Genomic DNA, 24,365 nt, shown 5'->3' with positions numbered 1-24,365 from the left:
AGTTCAAGGCCAAAAGGTTAATAATGATGTAAATCTACATCTTCCCAGTTCCAGAGCCCAGCACCTATGATTGCTCTCATGCAGGATAGATACACGCATGAAGATTCAGAAGAGAAGAGCCCAGGCACATTAATTTCCATGGGACCAGTGAGCCCTGTGAGTGGAATAAAAGAGATATAAACTGATATGTGAGGAGACCAACATTCCACCTACAATCACATCAGTCCTGGGGCTGGAGAGCTTGTTCCACGTGCAGAGAGAGGACCAGAGTTCTGGTCCCAGCACCCACATCAAGAACCTCATACTAGTGCTGGCTCCAGGGGATCTAGCACCCTCTTTTGTCCTCCTTGGGCACCTGCACACACACACACACACACACACACACACACACACACACACACACACACACCAAATATCTTTAAAAAGAAAACTGTCTTGGTGTCCTGCTATGAATGCCTGTCTCATTCCTGGCTACTATTCACAACCTGAAAAGTGGTCCCCATGGTCTATTCAGGGTGAGGGATTGTCAGATTCCAGAAGCTATAGTGGTACTGAGGGCCCTTACGATTGTTTTTCATCTATTGAAAGAGTTCATCTTCATCCCCTTTCTGGCATATGACCAGCTGGGAGTGGGACCTCTCTGTCAAACCTTTTTTCCCTTCTCCAGTTGCAGTTTGCTCCCACCTTGAATCATCAACCCCTGCCCCCGCTGCTGCATGGGGTAATTTTGATCAGACCTGGTCACAGAGGTCCTAGTGTGTTTAGCTACTATATCACAAATGGCAGCATTTCAACATGAGGTGTGCAGGCCTTCTGTGGTGAGTTCTCCTGGTGAGTCTTCTGCCTTCTACCAAACACGAGGTTTCTTTTTATAGAACATACTCAGTTCTTTCCCCAAAGGTGTGGTGTCATTCACTGGGGAAGGAGGCTGCAATTTGTGTATCATTTTCTTGGGTTGAATAACATTAAGGCAAAATTCAGCTGATGCTTGGCTCTTATGAAGCCTGAGAAGATTGTCCTGTTATTCTGTAGAGTGGCCAGTGAGTGGTGGGGAGAAGGGGAATGCAGGCTGATTTTTGGTGGCCATAATCTTCCTTTCCTGCTAAGGCAGGATAAAAAGATGGAAATCTAGGGGACATGAGAAGGAAAAGAAGCCCTTTGCCCTAGGATTTAGTTTGCCTTATTTGGCAATACAACTGATAAAGCCAAAACTGCCTATAGAGATAATGTGTGTTTTTAGTGTGTGTCTTCATAACGACATATCAAGCAAGGATGCTGACAACCACAAATGAACTGTGCTTCTGAGGGAAGAATGTTTTCAATGTTTGTGACATGGTAAGACTTTTATGTCCTACCATGGTAGTGTTGTTCTCTCACCTTAAATCCAGTGTGCCTCATAAAATCACCTCGATGATTTTGTTCACAAAGGAAATTCTTTCAGATAAGAAAAGTAAGTAAGGAGCTGAAGAAATGGTTCAGGGGTTAAGAGCACTGCATGGTCTTCCAGAGGACTCAGATTTGATTCCCAGCACCCACATGGCTCACAACCATCTGTAACTCCAGGTTCAGGAGATCTGATGCCCTCTGCTGGTCTCCTTGGGCACTTCATGAACATGTTACACAGATACATTTCCAGGCAAAACCTTCACATACATAAAATAAGGTGAAAAAAGAAAAAGAAGCAAACCAGCTCATTTATTTGACATATTTTTAAAGTTGTCTTGCTTTTTATTTTTTGCTTAGCCTTTAAACTTTATAAACAATGCCCTCTGAGGAATGTAACTCAAGGAGCCACAGGATCACACATAGCCATTGTGAAGAGCATGCATGGGCCTTTGTGGTAATTCTGTCTAAATGCTTGATAAACTCACTGTCTCTGCTTCACCCTGGGCCCTCTTGGAATTCTTTTCTGTGGCTCAAGAAGACATAAGGGGACGGGGACTCCTCAGGCTGCTGGTGGCTGTCTGTCTGTGTCCTCTTACCTTTGCCGACACCGCCACTGTCATTTCCCGTGTGACTGAGAGCTGATGTGGTGGAGGGGCCAGAACTTGGAGCTCCCACTTTGAAAGGATAACTGACTCCGGACATGTACTCATCAGACACGGACAGTCTTTGAGGATAAGGCCTGTGCTCTGGGCATCACAGTCAGGAATCTGGACCTGAAGTCAGGTGGTCTGGGTTTCAGTCTTGTCTGTAGCAATGGCTGCCTGAGTGGCTTCTCTTGACTTTAGTTTCCTCATCAGTCAAGTGATGTCTTCTCCCAAGCTGCTGGGATGATGGCTACATGAGCTCAGGACATAGCCTGGGCCTAAGCATCAAATATCCAACACCTGGCCTGGAGCCTGCTGGGCTCCCTGAGTAGCAGAATGGATTGTAACATTCTATCACTCACTTGCAGTAACTCCATTGTGGCATCCTTACCAGGAGAGCTGAAAGAAAGCATCAATTTCTGGAAGGAAAAAATGGTAGCCACTTGGAAGTATTGATCAAGGAAGGAAGGAAGGAAGGAAGGAAGGAAGGAAGGAAGGAAGGAAGGAAGGAAGAAAGGAAGGAAGGATTTTGGGTGTGATTCTTAGAACAGTATCTTGTTTAGGAGTTCCTTTGCACAGTCTTGTGTATTTACAAGGAACTAAAAGCCTGGGAGTCAAAGTGGGGGAGATCAAGGCGTGGGCCTGGCTCACAAGCTCTAAGTGCTAATCCTATTTGTAGCACACCACTGGACTCACCAGCATGGTTTTTATCATGTCTGTTAGTTCTGAGATGCCGTATCTTGAGCTCAAGACCTTTCAGCTTGGCTGGCTTCTCCCACTTCTGGAAATCTCCACTGTGACTCACACTATCTACTTGTGCCTGCCTCAAACACAGCAAGTTCCCCTTGTCGTCCTTCACGTGATCTCAAACGTTAATAGTTGGACTATTCCTGGATACATAGAAACCACAGAAAATTTGAGTCTCCAGTCATCAGAGGGGAGTTACTTGGTGTCCCCTATCAGACATGTTATAATCTTTACTTCAGTGTTGTCTCTAATATCACATGTCTGCATGCATTCATGTTCACACCTGTTGATCAAGCATTTAAAAATAGTTTATATTCATTTTGCCCTAAACTATCTTGATTTTTTTCCTATTCCATAGGGCTTTAGCTTCTTGTGTTCATTCTGCATTCCTTTAATTGTCGTGTCTAGAATATTGAGTCTCACCCAATGCCAGGCAGGCTTTGATGTCTGAAAGTTCAAGAAAGAAAAGGAGAAAATTGCTCCAACTCATAGTTTACTATCACATGGCTGTATCATCTGTCTTATCTATACCCAAGGTTGCACCCTCAAGGGTATCTTGGAGAGTGGAGAGACACAGGGAGAGGGAGAGGGAGAGGGAGAGGGAGAGGGAGAGGGAGAGAGAGGGAGAGGGAGAGGGGAGAGGGAGAGGAGAGGGAGAGAGATTCAACTTTTGTTTCTGTGCAGTGTGTGTGTGTGTGTGTGTGTGTGTGTGTGTGTGTGTGTGTGTTGCTTGCAAAGGGCAGAAGCTCTTACCTGTTTTGCTCAGGAAAGAGATTTATTGCAGATAGTGTGACAGCTGGAGTGAGGGCAATTTCAGGATGTCAGCAGGTTCAAGTTACCCGGCTGATCTCAGACTCCTGCCCCTCCCCTGCCTCAACCTCCTGAATGCTGAGGTTACAACAGGTATGCAACATCAAGCCCACCCCATGACAAATTTCTCATTTTTTTCTATAGCTGTTCTTCTTTCCATCAGCCCCCATGGGGTCATTCATTCCCTATTCCCCAACCTAAGTCCTGATTGGCCTAGATTATTCTTTTACTGGGCAGTCCCCTTCTTGTCAGCGTTTCTCCTCATCAACACCCAGTCTGTGGTGACCTCACTTAAGTCAGGCGCACACTGGGGTCTGAGGAGTGACACACCTGCCCACAACACTACCCAGCAACTTTGAAGGGTTGAGGGGAAGGAGCTGAAAGGACACTTGGAGGGAGCAGTAAGGGAAACAATGGCACTACAGTTCACAGCAGAGAATCCTCATACAGGGCTGCAATCCACCACACCATCAAATAGAGGGATGACCTGGAGCCCAGGGTGTGACTCAGTGCAGTAGAGCAGACATGGAGCCCAGAGTTCTGTCACCGGTACTGCCAAAAACTAAAGCGCTCCTAACTATTGGGTGATTTACTACATATGTTCCAAGCCCAGCACCCAAGTTAATTCATTTAACCTTTTATGATGTCATTTGACTGGCCAGGCTTAGCAAATACAAGTCAGGATGAGTGCCCATGTGTCACCTGGGCTATCGTGAGTCTAAAAAGGATTTGTTGTTTATCTGACATTCAAAGTTAACAGAGAACATGGCAGTTCACTTGGTAACCCTGTGTATCCCGGTTTTACAGACGAGGATGTGGAGGCACAGGGACAGCTGATGCATAGCACAAAGCTAGATGCGACAAAGCCAATCAGCTTCAGATCCTGTTTACGGATCCATTATGTCACACGGATGCCTTTAAGTCCATGTCAGTGGCAGAGACATGGCTACACACACATACACACACACTGTTTAAAAAGAAACCCACCATTTCCTCTGTTCTTGTCAATATCTTTCAAAAATAAAAAAATCTAAGACCAAACTGTCCTGAAATGATGGATCAGAGTCTAGGAAGAGCAGTAGAAATCTGAATAAGGGAAAGTTAATATAAAAACATGTTGATAACACTAAGTAAAGTGCCCTTCCCTTGCCTAAAGGAAAAAGGAAACTAAGGACAGATATATTAGCCATGGCTGAAAGTGGCTATCACCCAACCTAAAGGACGCTAACGGGAAGTCATTTGGAAACCTCACCACTTCCAACTCCACGGAGAGGTCCACGTTGGCACAGAAGCACAGTCCATCCTGCTAGTGCCTCAGACACTGTCTGGAGGCTGTCCCTGATAAGCAGACTGGGGCAGCCAACCACTGTAGCACAAGGTAGCTGGGAGAGCTGCTGGCTGGCAGCTTTACCACAGCAGAAACTGAAAACCAGAAAAATACAAAACCTTTTATTTCTCCAGCTTTGCTCTGTCCCTTCCACTACCCCTATCATTGTAACTCAGCTGGCACAGGAGAAGCACCTCGGCCCGTAGTGTCAGCTCTGATGTGACAAAGGAGCCAAAGATGGCGTCTTTAGAGTGGAAAGATGGCGAGTGGCTGGTTGGCACAAGCAGAAACTCATTTTCAATCCAAGGATGGAAAGAAGCCCAAACATCATCCACCCCAAATGAACACAGATCATCTAAGAGAGGCATTCACACATTAAAAAAAAAAAGAAAGGTCTGCATGAACACCTCTCTGAGTGGAGTTACAAAATGTAGCCCCTGGGGTGTCATTAAGCAAGACAGGGCCACAGAAAGCCCTCTGTGGGGAAATGCTCAGAAAGCCTAGTAAATTCCAGGAGAGGGAGTGTCCAGCACAGAGTTAATCTAGCTGAGCAGCTCAACTAGGAGAAAATGAGTTAAAAAAAAAAAAAAGATATAATCAACCGCAGATAGCTAAGACACCGAGGAGCCTCCTTCATTAAGACTTTGGAAGAGAAGTGATAAACATTTACTATGTGAAATGGCACTTACACCCCCGAGCCCTTGACATTTCTGGAGAGTTTAGGAGTGATGTGCCGAGAGGCAAGGGCAGGGATGTGATGAACTGTGAGGATCCTTTACGGTGCCAGAAGGGGCACGATCTAAGAGGATGATGGATAGATAGTCCTGGAGGAGGAGCGGAAGTCATGGGTCTCTGGCCTTCAGTCATGAGAGTGTCACCATCCTATGTAGGCAGTGCCTGCTCCTCCTTTTTTTTTTTCTTTCTCAGAGCCATGACTTTCTCGCCTCCACTGCAGTCTCTCTAATTGCACAGTGTCCTCTCGGATTTGCTCTCTCGACAATCATGTCTCTCCTGCAAACTGCTGACTCTCAGCCTTGCTGAGGAAATTGAACACATCATTCTTTGGGAGTGCCAGTGTTGCCAAGGTCGGTCCAAGGGGCTGTTCTTCTAGATTGGAAGGGTGCCTCACCCTCTTGTCCAGCTTTGCAATGGTGTCTCCTGGTGTTGATAAAACATTTACCTGCCTGCCCACACCTGGTCGGTGCAGATTGTCTCCGAACCTGAACCATCTGGTTGTTATGAAAAGAACTTGGATCTATAGCCCATAGCTTTGCCTCCATCCTCTTCCTTAGAGAACATGTCTATATGCCTTTTTCAAGTCTCTTAGTGTGCTGTAGACTTTTGTTTTCTAGTGCAGTTGTAAGAGAAGTAGAGTTAAAAAAATAAATTAGGGACATGATTGACTTTCGCTTCCAGAAGGGCCTTGATCTAAGAGGCAGATAGATAGATAGATAGATAGATAGATAGATAGATAGATAGATAGATAGATAGTCAGTCCTGGAAGAGAATAGGAAGCCAGCCTGGGAGTCTCTTGCCTTCAGTATATATACATACTATATAGCATGTCATATGCCATGCCATAATATACAGCAGATTCCCTGCGTTCAAATCCCAGATCTATCACTTACCAGGTTGTCCTGTTGCTTCTCCCAGGGATGTAAACAAACTCTATCCACCCCAGACAGGGCACCAGTGACAGACCAACATAACTATTGTATCCAAGATCAATCTGGGAAACCCATGAGAGCTTATTGTGTTTGCTGACAAGAGCTGGAGTGAGGGGTCTTAAAGTCCTGCTACAGCGTAAGCGACAACCTCACAAAAGATGCAGCATGGAGTCTCACCTTCAGTTAACCCCCCACCTGCATATACTCCAGCATCCCCCACGATCCCATGGAGCAGAAGGGCAGGAAGGAGTGAGGGCTGGAATCCTGGTTGGGTGTCCTGTGACGCTCCCCACTTTCTGCTTGGGAGTATTGACAGCTTTATTGCCAGTCTTACAGGACTAGCTGCCATGTATCATTCCACTTATTTCCTGCCATAACTAAGGGACTATGATCGCGTCAAACCTGGAGGAAGCTACTTTTCCCCCACACAGGCATGCAAATGCATGTGAAAATTTTAACTTCTGTAGGATAGTTTCCCTCATTTACAAATGAGTGGGATGATAATCATGTCCATTTCAGTAGGCTGGAATGAGAATTAGTGAGCATGTAAGATACGTAGCAACTGTCTTGGTCACTCTTTTCCTTCACCCAAGAATTAAATATGTTGGACACTAGGCAGAACAAGGTAGTGATACCCCAGGAGAAGAGAAACAGGCTAGGTAAGCCCCAAAATTACCACAGCTTACTTATTGGGGATAAAGCTGTAATGGAAGGTAGGGAATCCAACAGAGGATGGTATTCTTACCAAACCACAGAGACTGAGGACTGAGCTCAGGAACTGGAAAACTGCTAGGGGTTTTAGCATCTGAAGTAGAAATTCCAGACAACTACATAGGGGTTTCCTGAAGTAGGGATGTATCTCTGTGTAGACAAAATTCCTCAAGACTGAAGAAATTTGCTGGAAAGTGGGCCAGAGGTCACTCAAGGCTGGACCAGTGTTCATGGCTCTAACAAGAAGGGGGAAACCTTGTCATACACAGGGCATTGGGAAAAGTATTTTCCTTCATCATGGACATCTGTTCTGGATCTGTTTTCATCAAATTTCAAAGAGAATCTCTAAAGGAAGACTCACTCTGCTAGAAACTTAGCCACATGCCAGGACAGTGCACACTCTTTGAAAGAATACAACAAAATCCAGCACTACACACCATACAACCCATAGTGTTTGTTACAAAGAAAAAGACACTTTCAGGCATTCAAAGAGTCAGGAAAAATAACGATCAGTGTGGATGGATTTTAGATATAACCAGAAGAACGATCAGTATGGATGGATTTTAGATGACAGAGTTGATGAAATTAGCATATAAGGATCTTAGAGATCTATTATAAATGTGTTAAAGGACATTTAAAAAGCAGGAACATAATCAGGAGAAAAAAAATGGAATGCCCAATGAAGTAGAAAGTGGAGATAGACACACAATATTTAAAACATGAAAACACTCAGTGGTATTGACTGAATATTATAAGTCCCAGGAAAGGGTGGACCAGAAAGGATGCATACTGAAAGATAGAGGAAAAACTTAATGACCAAAGGCCCTGTTAACCCCAGGACAGCATCAGTCTACAGATATGCCATTGGCAGCCAAGGTAAAAAGAGAAATCTGGAGAGGCAATAGTTAAAAATCCCTCTGCCCCTGGTCAAACTCACAAGTTCTAAGAATTTCAACAAATCTCAATTGGTGTGGGCACAGGGACCATGGCTTCAAGGCTCACTGCATCCATTTTCTGAAAACAGATGATAGAATGGCAGAAGTGTCCAGAACAAAGATGCATTGACTCACTGGAACCAAGAACAGCAGCTGTCTCCTTAGAGGATTACTCAAACCGGAAGTGCTATCTTTAAAATATTTAAAGGATTTTTGTTGTTGTTGTTGGCTTTGTGTGTGTGTGTGGGGGGGGGGGAGTTAGGGAATTGAGACATGGTTTCTCTGTGTAGCCCTGGCAATCCTGGAACTTGCTCTGTAGACCAGGCCGGCCCTGGTCTAGATTCACTTGCCTCTGTTTCCTTGGTCCTGGGACTAAAGGCATGTGTCACTATACCTCAACCCTAAAGGATTTTTTAAAAGGGCTTTTTTTTCCCTTTAGAAAAATGAAAGGTCAGAGGAAAGGAAAACCCTTTGAAAAAACAAAGGCAAACAGAGCAGTCAGCCAAGAGAAGAGAGCATAGCCATCTAAACAGAAAAGAAATAAAATGGCCTCTGTTTGGACATGGCATGATCTCAAATGTGGATTCCCTACAGACTCTAAACATAGCAGAAGAAATGATCAAATACTGAATTCAGTGAACCGTCTGAACACAAAGGAGACACAAATAAATGGAAAGGCATCCAGTGTTTTTGAGTTAGAAGTCCTGAAGTTAAAATGTCTGTACTACCTTATAAAAATCAATTGTATTTCCTTGTACTAAAACATACTTCCCCAAAGGGAAATTAAGGAAGCCTGTTTCCATCAATACCAAAAAGAACAAACTACCTAGAAAAGAATTTAACTAAGGAGGCAAGAGACCTGTATACTCAAAACCATAAAACATCGATGAGATGTTATGAGACCTACACACACAAATGAAAATATCCCATGTCTTTGGATCAAATACTATTAAAGACTCCACATTATGGGCTTGAGAGCTGGCTCAACGGTTAAAAACATTAGCTGCTCTTCCAGAGGACTTGGGTTCAATTCCCAGCACCCACATGTCAGCTTGAAACTGCAACTCCAGTTATTGGGATCAGATACGCTCCCACAGACATACATGCAAACAAAACACCAATACATATAAAATAAAAATAAATAAATCATTACAAATGCTTTTAAAAAAGAGTCCACATTACCCAAAGCAATTTATAGAGTTCGTGTCATTCTCCAAATCCCTGTGGCATTTTTGTACAAAATTAGGTTAAAAACAAAACCCCTAAATTCCTATAGAACCACAAAGGACTCTGCATAGTGAAAATAATATTGAGAAAGAAAGAGATAAAAGCTTTATAATTTTACAGTAATGAAAACAGCATGCTATTGACAGAAAGACAAACTTACAGATGAAGGGAACAGAACACAGACCCTAGAAATTAGTGATGACTGTCAAGTTCAGCTAGACAAGGGAGCCAAGGGTGTAGTTGAGAAACAATGGTCTCTTCAACAAACAGGTCTGGGGAAATTGGACATCCACCTGTGCAAAACCGGAATGAGCCACTACCTTCTCCCTCCAAAGCATCACTCAAAGCGGACTGCAGAGTTTTCAACATGAAGCCTGGAGCTCTAAAACCCTTGCAATCATAAGTGCCTCACGGCGCCGGTGACAGCAGATTTCCTGTCGTGGCACAAGGCAGACAACGGAAGCTGTGATGCCTGGAGAGCTTCTGTGTGACACAGGAAAGGATCAAGATGGTGGAAAGCTAGCTGCGGGATGGGAGGGAACATTCTGGAGTCATGTATCATATGAAAGAGTAATGTCCACACACACAAGGAAGTCCTTCCGCCCACTAATGAAAATCCCAAATAATCTAATTAAAAACTGAGCCACTTTGTGTTGGAGAGAAGGCTCAGGGATTAATATCACAGCACAGAGGTTCTCAGAAAGGTCCGGCGTTTGGGTTCCAGCACCCACACAGTAGCTCATGACTGTTTCTAACTCAAGCTCCAGGGGATTCTATGCATGATTCTGGCCCCCGTGAACACTGTGGGCATGTTGTGGTGCACATACATACAAGCCAAATGCTTATACACATAAAATAAAAATAAATTCTTCTGAAAAAAAGAGCAGAGAAAAAAATTAAAAAAATAAATAAATAAGGCCTCACTATATAGCCCTGGCTGTCTTGAAACTCACTATGTTCCAGGATGGTGGCTTCAAGATCTCTTATGCTGGGATTAAAGATATGTGCCACCATACCCCGCCAGGGTGGAGATTCTTAACAGGCACTTCTTGAATAAACAAACAAACATGCAAATGGATAGAAACAAGTATATGAAAAGATCTTTAATCTCACTAATAAGAAAAGTGCAAATAAAAATGACAATGAGCCATCACCTTGTACTTTTCAGGGTGATTATTATCTTGAAAAATGATAATGATTGCTAATGAGGCTGTGGAGACCCCGCTGGGGGCATAAAAAAAACCACATGGCTGCAATGGAAAGCAATGTAGAGGCACCTATAAAAAGTACAAATAGAAATAACATATACAGCAATCCCATTTCTAGGTATGTATGGAAAGAAATGCAATACGGACCTCAGAGAGGCATTAGTTCCCCCGTGCTCTCTGCAGGACTATTCAGAGCACCTACTATATGGAGAACATAAAAATAGCCACTGATGGATGCACAGATGAAGAAAATGTGACAGGCTTCTGTGCATGTGAATAGTATTCAGCCTTAAAAAGGAAGTTTCAAGAGCTGGAGAGGTTGCTTTGTCAGTGCCATATAAGCACAGTTACTATTTCAAAACACTTGTTAAAAAAAAAAATCCAGGAGCAATGGTGTGCACCTATAACCCTAATACTAGGGAGGGGAAAACAAGAGGATCCCTGGGCCTTGCTGGTCAGCCAGTCCAGACAAACCAGTGAGCTCCCAATTCAGTGAAAGAGCCCCAAAACTAAGATGGAGCATGATTAAGGAAGACAAGCACACACACACACACACACACACACACACACACACACACACACCACACACACAGAGACGTGTGAAATCTACCATGTGAACAGGGATGAAACCTATAGCATTTAAGATAAATGAAATGAGGCATAATTACTGAAACACAAGCCAGCATAACATGAGTGTTTTCTAGAAGAAATAAAATACACAGGAGCAGATGGCAGGATAGCTAGAATGATGGCTGCCAAGGCCTCGGGGAGGAACAAGGAGATAACTGTTCAACAGGCATAAAGTTTCAGTTTTGCAAGGTAACCAACTACTAGAAAGCAGCTGTGCACCCTTGGGCCTGGAGCTAACAGTCCGGTGTGTTGTAATTTAAAAAGCAGCATGAGAGAGAAAGATGCCATGCAACGGAGCTCACGCAGAGGGTTTTTATTAGGGGAAAAGGAATGGGCAAAGGGGAGGGGAAGGGGGAGACCAGCCTCTGGGGACAGGGACAGCAGAAGAGAAAAGAGAGGTGGGGGACATACACAGGGAGAGAGGGGGAGAGAGAGAGAGGTAGTGAGAGAGGGAGACAGAGAGAGAGAGAGAGAGAGAGAGAGAGAGAGAGAGAGAGACAGAACAGACACACAGAGAGAAAGAAAGATGGAAGTTAGGCAGGGAACATAGTGATTGTGCACAGGTGGTGCTCTTAGTGGCTGCAGCTGAGGGTGCATCCTGTCAGAACCCCAAGGGCAGGCCAATACAGATGCCTGAATACTAACACTGTGGAGCACACATCAAACGTTGTTCAGACTGAGCCGGGCATATTAGTGAGCTCAAGAGACTGCGACAGGAGGGTCACAGGTTTGAGGGCAGCCTAGGCTACAGAGTAAGACTCTGTCTCAAACAAAACAAGACAAAACAACAACAAAACCCTTAAGAACATAGATTTTATGTTGTTTTTTTAAATCTAAATAAAAAGAGTTTATAGTTAAAAAAGGCACCGTTCCAATCACTAGAAGTTAAAGGAATCCATTGCCAATAGATGTATATGCTAAGAGAAATTTGAAGTGAAATTCTTCAGGCAAAAGAAAAGTGATAACAAATGTAAATTTGAATCTATAAAAAGAATGACTACTCAAGATAGAATCTATGCGGGTAAGTATAAAAGATAGCTTCTTTCATATTCAAAACTGTATAGACTGTTGACTGTCTGAAGCAAAAAAATTTAAATGTAGCATGAGGTTTATAAATGTGAGGCGCTAATCTATAAACAATAACAAGAAGCAAGGAGAAGTAGGTAGAGCATCCTGGGTGTTTTCCATGTCATAGAAATAAAAGGCTATGTACAGATGAAAATAAAACAGAATTCTAAAAATGGTTCAGTCTTGAAGGACGTAAAAGTGTCCAAAAGGGACAAAGAACAGACGGGCCAAATACAAACAGGTGACAAGATGGTGAGCTTGAGCTGAGAGGGATTAAAATGAGATCAAACATCTCAGCCACCCAAAGGCTGTCAGAGTGCGCAAAAAAGCAAGACCTGGTGCTACCACACCCAGGAAATCCACTTTTATGTTTAAAACTGAGATGTTTAAAAATATGAAGGTAGACAGGCCATATTTTACAAATACAAGTTACAGAGAAGCTGGGCGTGCTGTATCAATGATAGACAATGGACGGTTCAGGATCAGGAATGTTACCAATGATACAGAGAAACTTTTGACAGTGATAAAGGAGTGAGCTCACAGGGAAGACAAAACAACCCTAAATGGATATGGGTCTAAAAATAGAGGGTCCACTATCCCTGGCACTTCGATGGCTTTTGGGAACCTGGCCACCATGTTGGATTACCTTGTCCAGCCTTGGCTCAAGGGAAGGAGCTAGGTGCTGCCTCACCTTGATGATCCATGCTTTGTTCAATCCCATGAGAGGCCTGCCTCTTTCTGAATGGAGGTGGAGGAGGAGTGGGATGGGAGGGGTAGATGGGAAGGAGGGGGAGACTGGGAGGAGAGGAGGGGCGGGGAAACTTTATGTCAGGATGTAAATGAAAACAATGTTATTTAAATAAAATTTTAAAAATGCAGGGTCAAATATGGGAGCCAGTATCTTAAAGAATAAAAGTGAGATAGGCAAATGCAGAATTACAATGGATGACTTCAGCCTTCCTCTCTCACTCATGGATGAGACAAGTGGAAAATTCCATTAGCCTGCAGAAGACTATCAACAACCATGACCTAGTTCATATTCATAGAACATCCCATACAGCAAGAATAGAACAAGCATTTTCTTCAAATCTGCACAAAGCCTTCACAAAAATGGACTATAAACTGGGCTATAGGATTAATTAGCAATAAATTTGAAGTAACTTGTGTTAAATAGAATATGTTCTTTGGTCACAACAGAAAATAAATAGCATAAATATATTGACAGAAATCTCCAAACAGTTGAAAATTAACTGATTTCTCAAAAACTTATGGCCAAAAAAGATGGGAAAGAATTAGAAAATACTTCAAAATAACTGTAAATGAATATGTGCTTGAAAACATTGGTGAAATATAACTTAAAACAGTGCCTAGATAAACATTATTTCATTGAAATTTTAAATTAGTAACCTTATTTTCTATCTTGCCAAACTACAAAAGAGAGCTGTGGTGGTTTGAGTAGGTATGGCCCCAGAAACTCATGTGTCTGAATGCTTGGCCCATGGGGAGTGGCACTATTAAGAGGTGTGGCCTTGTTGGAGGAAATGTGTCACTGCGGGTGTGGGCTTTGAGGTCTTCTATGCTCAAGCTCTGCCCAGTGTGGCACAGAGTTGCTTTTGCTGCCTGTGGATAAAGATGGAGAACTCTCAGCTCCTCCACTAGCACCATGTCTGCCTGCTCACCTCCACGAAGATAATGGACTAAACCTCTGAAACTGTAAGCCAGCCCCAATTAATCCTTTTCTTTCATAAGAGTTGCTGTGGTCATGGTGTCTCTTCATAGCAAAAGAAATCTTAATACAAGAGCAAATTAAACTTAAATTAACCAGAAAGAAAGGAAAAGAATAAGACGAAAGCCTAAATCAAAGACACTGAAAACAGACAACTAAGAGAAAAGACCCAATGGAACCAAGAGTAGATTTTCTAATGAGATCAAACTGAGAAGCCTCCATCCAGATAGACTGGCAAGAGATAGAACACAAATTACCAATTCCAAAGATGAAAAGGGACATAACTACAGGTCCTATAGGCACTGAAAGGATAATTCTGGAATATTATGTAAAACATATGCAATGTATTTAACAGCTTAAAGGAAACAAAAAGTTCCCCGAAAAACAGAAATTAACAAGGTACATTATGATGGTTAGTTTTGATTGTCTACTTGACACATCTGGGAAGAAGAAACCTCAATTGAGGAATTATCTCCAATAGATTGGCCTGTGGGCACCTGTGGCCATTTTCTTGATTGCTAATTGCCACTGTGGGCACAATCACCTCAGGGCAGGTGGGCTTAGGGGAAGTAGTTGATCAAACCAGAGGAAATACACAGTAAACAGATTTTCTTCATGGTCTCTGCTTCAGATTCAGCCTTGGCATCTCTTAATTATGACTGTAACCTGTAGGATAAGATACCCTCCCCAAGTTCCTTTTGGTCATGGTGTTAAAACAGCAACAGGAAGCAAACTAGGATGCCCATTCAAGAAAATATCATTTACATTTATAATTTAAAAGCTTCTCTACAAACTTCAGACTCAAATGCCTTCAAACTGACAAATTTTGTAAAATATTTAAAGTAGAAATAATAGCAATACCACATAGGCACTTTACAAATAGAAGAGTAGGTATGCTTGCTGTAGGCAATGTAATTTTGTATGTAGAAAATCTTGTTCTTAAAAAAATACAACTAATCAATGATTACAAAATATTAGCTGTTATGTCTATATTCCAACAATGAGTAATTGGAATTGGAATAAGCAACTAGCATTGAAAATAACATGAACCACTAGAAGTAAGTTTGCCAAGATACACACGAGCTATTGACACTGAAAACTGTATGAGTCAGAAATCTCAATAGCACTAAGCCATTGATTGTCCTATGGATTCAACAAAATGTGAATTAAATCTCAAATAGCCATATAAAAATAATTTGAAATCTCTCTCTCTCTCTCTCTCTCTCTCTCTCTCTCTCTCTCTCTCTCTCTCTGTGTGTGTGTGTGTGTGTGTGTGTGTGTGTGTGTGTGTACTCAGGCATCTTCATGCAGTTCCTATCCTTGTAGGCCAAAAGACAGCTCCAGGTCCCCTGGAACTTGAGTCACAGACAGTGCAGGAACCAAGTTCAGGTCTTCTGCAAGAGTCGTATGAGCTCGGACAATTTTTTTAATGTTCTTTTCCACCATGTTCCCTGAGCTTAGGTGCAGGAGTTGTATTGTAGATGTACCCACTGGGCCTGGGCACCCCACAATTGGTTGTTCTTTGCATTTTTACCAGTTGTGGTGTTCTGCAGTGGTCTCTACCCATAGACAAGTTTTTAGAGGGAGAACATTGGATAGGTGAAAACTGCACAATTTCATGACATGAAAAAAAAATTATACCAGTGGTTCTCAATCTGTGGGGTCACAAATTAGATATCCTGCATATCATATATTTACATTATGATTCATAACAGTAGCAGAATTACTATGAATTGTGAAGCAGCAATGAAATAATTTTATGGCTGGAGGTCACCACAACATGAGGAACTGTTTTAAAGCGTCGCAGCATTAGGAAGCCTGGAACCTCTGAAATCTACTAAGCAAGACAATATGGCATCTTTATTAACAAACCCCATGACAATCTAGAAATGCACTCATCTGTGTGAGTGACTGACCTTTGTCAAAGTTGCAGATTCACAGGAAGAAATGATGGTCTTGTTCGCAAACAGCATTGAAGCAAATGGATAGTTATAAAAATGGATAGTTATAGATCCTTTATGCTGCACCACACATGATGGCTCGCTTTGTAAATAACTTACTATAAAAACGTAATTGATTTTATACCAGATATCAAGCTAAAATTGTAGAAAACTAGAATAAATTTTAGGAAAGATAATTGTGGCCTTAGTTAGGCCATGGTTTCTTAGAACACACACACACACACACACACACACACACACACACACACACACACACACACCACACCACACACACACACACACCACACCACACACAGCAAACCAAAAACTAAAAATACTGATGGATTAACTGTCATCATAATAAAAAAAGTTTTGTTCTTCAAAAAGCAGTATGAAGAGAAGTAAGAAGATAGTTCTGGACCAGATAAAAAGAAAATATTTATAAAACATGCATATGATAAAAAATTTGTATCCACAATATAAAAAGAACTCTTATAATCCAATGGCTATAATAAATGATCTGATTTTTTTTAAAAAAAGTGTTAAAGATTTAAACAGATATCTTACAAAATGGGATACAGGAAAAGTCCATGAAAAGATAGTCAACATTATGAAGTTGTTTGAAAATGCAAATTAAAGTTATTAAATGAAATGCTATAATGTACCCAACAAAATGGCCAAGATTAAAAAGATTGGCAATACTAGGTGCTGGCAATGATGTGGAGATAATAGAGCTTTTATATATTGCTATGAGGAAGCAGAAAAAAATACAGACACTGGAAAAGAGAGTTGTAACTGATCATAAAGTTCTGCATGGCCTAGAATTCCTACCCTTACACAAGGAGGCAAGGTCTTGAATGAATTGCACATAGATTTTCTTTCTTTCTTTTTTGCTTTTTATGAGCGTGTAGCCTTGGCTGTCCTAGAACTAGCTCTGTACAGCAGGCTGGCTTTGAACTCACAGAGATCCTCCCACCTTTGCCTCCCAAGTGCTGCGATTAAAGGCATGTGTTGCCACTGGGTGGCAATGTGTGGATCTTCTTAGCTGCTTAATCCAGAATAGCTCCATGCTGGAAGCAGCTGGGTATCCACCGACTGGTCAGCGGGTAAGCTCACTGTGCTGTATTCATTCATCAGAATATACGGATACACACAGTGTGGATGAATTCAACAGACCACATGGTGGATGGAACTCCTTGCGGCAAAGTTTAGGCAAGACAAAGCTCTCATGATAAAAAGCAAATTTCCTGTACACAGTTCCCAAGACCCATTGGACTATGGACTTGAGATTTATGGGTTTCATTGTGTGCAAATTGTACCTCGGTAAAATTCTCTTTAAAACAGCAAATGCTTTTTTTCACATGGTTCATTTACAGCTTCTGTTCTTAGAGATCGATACAGCAAATTGTTCCCTCATCTCAACTTTTAGAAACACAGTGTTCAGAGCTAGGTACAGGGGCTTGCTATAGGACTGAGGAGGCTGAAGCTGGAGGATGGCAAGTTTGAGGTTAGTCTGAGCTATTTAGTGATACTCTATCTCAAAACAAAACAAAGGCAAACAAGAAAAGGAATAGGAAAAGGAAGTGTGCAGGGGTGGGTGGGGGTGATGGGAGCAGTGTTCCAAGCAATCATATAACTTGGCTGAGATCACACAGTTGGGAAAAGAATTCAGTCTTTTACCCCTATTCCATTCTTCCTCCTTTGCAACGTGCTATTTAGTGTTCTTAACTGAGCCAGGTCTTTCATAAATAAGCAAATGGAATATTGTGCTCCATGGCCAAACCAAACCCACACGTTCCTGAATCCATAGTATTCAAACAAAAGCAAGAAGGTAAAAATATCCCCAATAGTGGTCTCTGCAGGAATAGGCTCAAGGTGTAAATTGCAGTCACAGCCCCACCGTTTTCTCCACTCTTTGTTAAATCGTCAAAGAAAGCCTCTTGGTAGCAGAGAGCAATTCTGGTGGGCAATTCACAGCTAGCCAGCAGAGCTGCTGATCTTCTGTGCAGTGCCTGGACTTGCTAGGTCTGCACAGACATGCGGCTGGTTTGTCTTGGACCTGTGCCCACCCCTACTGTAGCATCCATGCCCTCAGCCAGGGCTGCCTCCGTCTCACAGATGTTCCTGTGAGCCCAGCGATGGAAGTGATTGGCTTCCCTGCACAGAGAGTCATCAGGCCATTAATGAAGGGCCGCAATTGCTATGAAAGGAGCAGAGAGCTTCCACAAGGTCTGGCTGCATGAAGTAGAATACTTTGGGGCTCTGCTGTCAGAGGAGAACTAGTAGTCATATTTCTATGTGAATTTACCTTCTGGGTCACTCAATATTTTTGTTACTGTTCTGGGTTTCCCTGTGAGGCATGTGAGAAACACGTGCGAACCAATTTCTAGGTGATATTACTCCAGACAGCCTTAAAACATTTCTTGATGTGGGCAAGCTCCCGCTTTGCCTGCTTTCGGGGCGAAATTTTCAGAAGAGATCCCTTCTTGAGTCTTCTGACCTCTAGATGGCGCTCTTCTCATTCCATCTCAGGTTTCAGTCTCCACACAGGCCAGGAAAAGGCCTAGATGCTAACAGCCATATTCTCCTCCTAAGAAGGTTCTCACCAAAAGAACAGTCTTTGCCTCCCTCTCCCTCCTTCTTTCTCTTCTCCCCTCCCTCTCTTCCCTTTCCCCCCTCTCTCTTTCCTTTCTCTCCCTCCTTCCTTCTGTCCAACAGTGTTACTGAGTACCGTTGTGTGCCAGGCATGGAAACTGCAAGGGCAACAATGACAGAATCCTGCTTCCAGTTTCCTCTAACAGCAGAGTTCACTGTGTGCTGAGAGGAGCACAAGACAGTTTTAAAGCTCTGTGATGAAGTGACAGGTGACCTTGGAATGCTGAGTTGGGTCTACGTGGGGAAAGCATCGTGTACACAATGCTAAAGGGTGAGACGTCCCTAGACAGCAGTGCAGACCTGTGTTCGTGGCAGGGAGGCATCATGGCCAGAACTGAGCACAGGAAACATTCTGGCCCCCGAGAGGGATGGATGAGACCTGTAAAATTACAATCTCCTCCACTGGCATGGCCTTTCTCCTCTGTCTCAAGTCTTTCTTTCTTTCACCATGATTCAACCCGTCAGTTACCCCAAGCCACTCCCCCACCGTACATCTGTTTCATCTTCAAGTCTGACCCCAACTGGTTCATCTTTAACATGCTGAGAGCTCAGGTAGTGAGGTTTAATAAATCAAAGAAAGTAGAATACAGTTGCAGTAGAGAGGCCTTCAAAGATCACATTGTTCAACTGAGTGGGGGCAAAGCCCCAGTTAATCACAGCTTGCCCACTGCCCAACTCTGAACAGTGCTCAAGGCAGACTTGGCTAATCAAATCTACCTAATTGCCCTGGATCTGAACATCACATGTCTTCTGCAATCTGGCAGTGACTTTCCTTTGTCCTCGTCCCAGCTCTGACTCCAGACCCCTGTTCCACTGCCAGTTTCTGCTTGTCCCAGGCAGTGGCTCGCCTCACATTCCGCTGCTCTGTTAGGCTCCTCCCACATTCAGCTGACCTAGAAATGCAACACAGTGTCCCTGTCTGCAAGCCCTCCCTCTTTCTCTCCCCTCTGCACCCATTGCAGGATTTCTAGCCAAACAGGTACTTTGTGTCCATTGCACCAGTCAGTGCTGGCAGTCTAGAGAGCCACCATCGGACAGGAGATTCTAAAATTTTGTCGGAGTTCTTCAGCTTGTCTCAAAAGTCTGACTGGGTTCTCCCTGTTCCTCTGTGGGAACCTCTTGAGAGACTTCATCTGGAGAGTAGCAAGAGTCACACAGTTCTTTCTTTCTTTCTTTCTTTCTTTCTTTCTTTCTTTCTTTCTTTCTTTCTTTCTTATTTTTTTGGTTTTTTGAGATAGGGTTTCTCTGTGACTTTGGAGGCTGTCCTGGAACTAGCTCTTGTAGACCAGGGTGGTCTCGAACTCACCGAGATCCGCCTGCCTCTGCCTCCCGAGTGCTGGGATTAAAGGCGTGCGCCACCACCGCCCAGCGAGTCACAGAGTTCTAAGACAATATGATACACATCGCCTGTTTCCCATCACTGGGTGGGTAACATAGACCAGTCAGTCTACCTGGTATTTGAAACCCAGGCGGAACCAGCTATCCGAAGGGTCTATGCATCGCGCTGCAAGTGATAATCACTTTCTATATGCCAGAGGAGCACATTCCAGGCAAACCCTGCCCCTGAACCTTCTCAAAAAAGGCCAGAACTTTCACTCAGTAGCCATACAAATCTCTGGGCACCCATGGCACCAAAAGCCAGAGTTTGTTTTCTGTTCATGGCCTTCCAGGGACCACCGAATGTTGCAATTCTGGGACTAGAAGAGACCCCATAGTCATGGAGCACAGCCACACACACGCTGTGGCCGTATTGGGAAGTTTCTCGGGGTAATATATGCATACTGTCAAAAGAGAGCTGAGCCTGGTCTCCATGACTTAAATGCCTTTGGAGTGGAGAGGATAACCTGCCTGTCTAGAGAGGAGTTAAAATCACAGCTGACATTCAATGTCCTACATACTGTGACTCTGACTTATATTTATAGACTTAGAGGCCTCTCGGAAGCGGGTGTGTATCCTGTATTCCTCCCAAACATGCCCCGTGTTTGCCCGTTTCCAACCCCTCCTTCCATGCACATGGCTTTTCTTCAGTTTCTATTTCCTTTACTCTGGCAACTCTGCCAATCAAAATTCTATCCACCCTTGAGCCCTAGTTTAAGGGACATTTTCTCACCAGTGTTCCTGGCTTGTTCCAGCTTGAAGGCTTGTCCCCTTCCTCAAGACTCTGGTAGTTTCCTTGGTACTGAGGTTATCAACTGTTATGGCTAGTGTGGTCATTGTGTTGCCTGCCTACTCCTGCTTTAATTAGACTCAGGAGAAGTCTCTCTTTTCATCCCAGTATTCCACACAGCATCATGTGAAATGGACGTTTGCACCCATTAGGAGCTCAGTAAACATCTGCTGCTTTCTTATTAGAGTTCCTACTGCTGCAATAAAACACCATGACCAAAACATCTCCTGGAGGAAAGGGTTTATTCAGCTCACACTCCCACATCCTCATTCATCATCAAAGGAAGTCAGGACAGGAACTCAAGCAGAGCAGGAACCTGGAGGCAGGAGCTGATGCAGAGGCCATGGAGGGACACCGCTTACTGGCTTGCTCCCCGGAGACTGCCAGCCCTGCTTTCTTACATCACTGAGGATCACCGGCCCAGAGATGACCCTGTCCACAGTGATTTGGGCCCTCCCACATAAACCATCTATCTAGAAAATGACGCAGAGTCTGTCCACGAGCCCATCTAGTAGGGACATTTTTTCCAGTTGAGGTTCCCTCCTCTCAAATGACTCTAGTTTTTATCAAGTTGACAAAACTAGCCAGCACAGTTGCAAACTGATCAAGGACCAAGAAATGAATCACCAAGGAAACATGAAATGTGTAGCTGAGGGATTCTGGGACCCTAAAAGACTTAGCTGCTCTGGTTCAGACGGAACAAGAACAGCAGGAGAGAGAAAATGGGCTGCCCTGCTCTGCCCCAGAGAAATGCCTTCCTGTTAGAAAAAATAAGAAACCAACAAACCAAACCAAGTTGGCAGAGGAAGTGATGACGTCAGCCTCTCATTCCTTCACAGATGTGTCACCCAAGTGAAACTCAATGGCTCAGACACCAAGTGACCGCATCTTCATCTTCCATCTTTCACTGGTGCCTTTGGGAAAAGACACGTGTATGTACGTGGGTGTGCACGTGAGCACATGCACATACAAACACACACACACACACACACACACACACACACACACACACAGAGAGAGAGAGAGAGAGCCACGTGCATACACATGACATGCGCACACACTCATGCACAAGGGATCGGACATCCAGGATAAAGTAGACGTTTGCATGTATTCACTGCAGCATCCAGGGTTCTCTCTCACCACGGCTCTTTATGATGGGAAATGGGGCTAGGGATGCATGAGCAATAAATATGTGTTTCTAATGTTTAGCTCTGTTTTGGCTAAAAGCCAAGACTGTAGATAAGAATTGATTTCAGCTGGATTTATACCATTCCTGGCATCCAAGAGATTTCCTTTTAATGATGCTGAAAAGGGTTAGGCAATCCTGGCACGTGGCCCCAGAGATTCTGGCAGGGAAATGAAGTGTCCACAGAAATGGCAGACAGTTGGCCCAGGCAGGGCTGGCTGTAGCTAGGACCAGAGTGGTGTGGCATAGGTCAGGAGGAGAGAGAAGAATTTGTGTCACATGACCTTGTCGGGGGTAGATCTTGTCACTCCCAGTTTCCATATCTTCCAGGGATCATTCATTTTCTGAATCCATAAGGAGCCATATCTTGGTGTGGTTTGGGTAGGTTTTGGCTTTTGTCTTGCAGATTTATTGAGATACACTTGCTGTACCTTAAAATCTACCTATTGCAAGTGAGCAACTTGATGAGTTCTAATACATTTATAGAGTTGGACAACCATGGTCACTATCCATTTTTATAGCACTATCATCCTAAAATCCCATTAGGTGTGGTGTGTTCTCTTGAGGTGAACTGACTCCCCTCACCTCCCCAGGTGGTCAGCAACCTGCCCTTCATCACTGTAAAGTGCCTTTTCTAGACACCGAACACACAGAGAATCACGCACACAGTAGAGCCTTTGAACTTGGGCTTTGTAAGCAAACTTTGAAGTCAATCCGTGTCGCACCACGGACCAGTGTTGCCCAACCACTTTGCACTGAATGTCTGGATCTATTCAGTGGGTTTATCCTTTCTCCAGCCATTTGCATTATTCCTAGTTTGAGACTATTATAAATTATGCAACTGTGAACATTCACACACACAAGGTATTTTCATTCCTTTTGGACAGTTTTCCCCCAGTGAAATTTCTGGACCTCACCGTCGGGTGCATGTGTTTGTGCAGCTCTCTGCAGTGAGCACTGGTATAACACGACTTGAGTTTGCGTCTCCCGGTGACTAACGCTGAGTAACCCTCAGCTCCTCCCCCTGCATCTGAGCATCTATCTCCCTTGCATCTTCTCTGATGAAGTGTTTGCTCAAGTCTTTCATCCATTCTTAATCAGGCTATTTGTCATATCAAGTTTAAAACCTCTATTTACAATCTGGGTATAAATCCTCTCTCTCACGTACATTTAGTAAATATTTTATCTCAATCTATGGCCAGTCTCGTTGTTTAATATGGGTTGGTTTTTGAAGCACAGAGGCTTTTAAATTTAATTAAGTGCAATACATCAGGATTTGTAAGGTTTTCCTGGCTCTTGTTTATGGAGCCATCGAGATTATATAAGATCCCACCCAGATTTTCCTCCTAGAAGCATCACAGTCGTAGTTCTTCTGTTCTGACTAATTTTTACTGTGTGAGGTAAAAGAAGGATGTAAGTTCATGGACATCCCTGTCTTTGCCCCTGTTATTTGTCTGTCTGTCTGTCTTTCTGTCTGTTTTGTTTTCTTTTGGGGGGGTTGAGACAGGGTTTCTCTGTGTAGCTTTATAGACTAGGCTGGACTTGAACACAGAGATCCGCCTGCCTCTACCTCCTGAGTGCTGGGATTAAAGGTGTGCGCCACCACCACCTGGCCTGGCCCATGTCATTGGAGATTCTCCTTTCTAGAGAGAACTCTTAGTTGATCATGAGTGTAGGGTTTTATATCTGGATTCCCAGTTCTGTTCTAAGAACTTACATGCCTATATTGTTTCGGGAATTAAAGTTTTACAATAATTTTTGAAATTGAGGAGCTCCAGTCCTTCAACTGTATCTCTTACAAAATTGTCTTACTTATTCCAGATTGTTTTGTAAATCATGTACATTTTAAGGCCAATTTGTCACCTTCTAGCACAAAGGGTGATGGAGTAGATGTTGTTCCTGTAGACCAGCTTAGGGAGAACTGAGTGCTTTTTTTGTTTTCATTTTTTGAGACAGGGTCTCTTGCAGTTCAGGCTGGCCTCCCATTTGATGTCTACTGGAGGTTGGCCTTGAACTCATGATGCTTCTATCTCTGCCTCCTAAGTGCTGAGATTGTGTAGTCGGATTTTAGTTTGGACCACTTGGTCACAAAGTAATGCCATGGAGGCTTATTACTAATTATGAAAGCTCTGCCTTAGTGTAGGCTTGTTCCTAACTAATTCTTATAACTTAATTTACCCATATTATTTAACATATGTTTCGCTGCATGGCTCATTAACTCATCTCCATACTGCCCATCCAGCTGGTGATTCTGCCTTTCTTCTTTCCAGAATTCTCTCTCTTCCTGGAAGTCCCGCCTATACCCTCTGCCTAGCCATTGGCTGTTCAGTT

The sequence above is a fragment of the Cricetulus griseus genome, chromosome 8 (assembly GCF_003668045.3).
Source record: "Cricetulus griseus strain 17A/GY chromosome 8, alternate assembly CriGri-PICRH-1.0, whole genome shotgun sequence".
NCBI classification, from domain to species: Eukaryota; Metazoa; Chordata; class Mammalia; order Rodentia; family Cricetidae; genus Cricetulus; species Cricetulus griseus.
This window is presented reverse-complemented; position numbering follows the sequence as displayed.